A 1,893-nucleotide genomic window follows, 5' to 3' on the forward strand; every position below is an offset into this window, starting at 1 on the left:
TTCTACGAAGTTGATCATTCTGCTTGGCTCCACAAAGATAAGGAATTATTAATTTTTATATGCTTACTAATGCTAGATAATGATTCGAAAATAAATCATGTAAGTTGTAAATCAAGCAGATAATTTAGGCAATTTTTTCATCTCGTAGCATCTTTAAGATGTTGATGAAGCCATTCATATAAAAAATTATGTATCAACAACAAGGAATTTAAACCCATCAACTTTAATTTTATATTTGAAAAATTTGAACACGTTATTCTATTTAAAAAAAATATTAGTGTCCCTCATAAATTAATGAGTTCTTGTTAGTCCACTCTATTACTCTACACGTCGTAACTTCGCTTTATACAACATAAAAAATGTAAATTTCACTTCTACTGATTCGAATCATCCACAGGATATACGGTAGATGATATCATCTAAATAACCAAATTGCCGGAAAATACATCTAGCAACAAATTGTACGCTCCAACAACATTTTTCTGGTCAGGCCAAACCCCGAAGTACTTACCATACAGCCCTGGACAGCCTGATAACTCTCAGGGCAGAGAACAATGTTTGGAACAAGTTGGGAATGGACTCAACGACAACGACTGCTCAGCGTTGAAGCCGTACGTCTGCCAGTCTTTTCGCCGTACAGCTGTGTTACGCTGCCTACTTCGGCCTACCCTGCGGATTACATGTGCTTCAGTCGACAGTAATCATCAATTGAAGAGTCGATGTTAATTACGGGGTTTGTTATATTTTGTTTACACTCTGTATCTTATAATTTTCAGATGGGGCCTTCTCTTTGTGAAGCCGTTGATAGCGAATATAAGGAATACATCCTGGTGGAGAGTAAGCAGGATGATGGTAGCAAACTGTTGATAGGCCTAGTCTATCGAAGCCCTAACTCTACACCGGAGAACACGGAGAAATTGAATGAACTCATGAGGAAGATTTCTGGACTAGGCGCTTCGCATCTGATGGTAATGGGGGCTTCAATTTTCCGGAGATTGACTGGTCGAGGGGGGTGAGTCGGGTGGGACCCCAACACCGAGCTACGTCATTTTTAAGGACTGTCATGGACTGCTTTTTACTGCAACATCAGAAGGAACCAACGAGATTTAGAGAGAGAGAAAAAGAGAACATAGTGGATTTGATATTCACGAACCGTGATGACATGATATCTGACATCTTTACTACAAGTGGGCTAGGCAAAAGTGATCATTGTTGTTTGATCGTGACCCTGGCATGCAGCTGGCGTCAGCAGCCCAAGACTGAGCGCCTTAACTATCAGAAGACGGATCTAGGTGCACTCAGGAGAGAGTTGGTGAGCGTGAATTGGTGGCAAGAGGAGCTGAGAGACATGTCGGTCGAGGAAACTTGGCAGAAAATCCGGGGAAGACTAAATCTTGCAATTAGTTCTACTACTCCAACACAGGCAGTAGGTTTCAAGAGAAACAGTTGGATGACAAAGAATGTGTTAGCCTCGGTAAGGAGAAAGCACAAGTTGTTTAGAAAGTGGAAGGAGACCAGGGATGGTCACGACTACCTGACGTACATAAAAGAGAGAAATAAAGCAAGGAAGGAATGTCGTAAAGCACAAAAGCAACTGGAGAGGAGGGTAGCGGATGAAGCAAAAAGAAATCCCAAGGCGTTTTGGAGTTACTTCAAGGCGAAAAACAAGTCAAGAAATGGCGTGGCGGACTTGATGAAAGAAGACGGATCAAGAACCGATTCAGATCAGGAGAAGGCTGATCTTTTGGGTGGATTTTTCAAGAGCGTTTTTACCCAAGAAGATGGCAGGGCAATTCCTGAAAAAGCGGACTATGAGCTAGATGATGAGTTATTGGACTTTGACATCACTGAGGATGCTGTTTGCAGGTTGTTGAGCAGACTACACGCAGGAAA

Source organism: Hyalella azteca, unplaced genomic scaffold, assembly GCF_000764305.2.
Source record: "Hyalella azteca isolate HAZT.00-mixed unplaced genomic scaffold, Hazt_2.0.2 contig464, whole genome shotgun sequence".
Lineage (NCBI taxonomy): Eukaryota > Metazoa > Arthropoda > Malacostraca > Amphipoda > Hyalellidae > Hyalella > Hyalella azteca.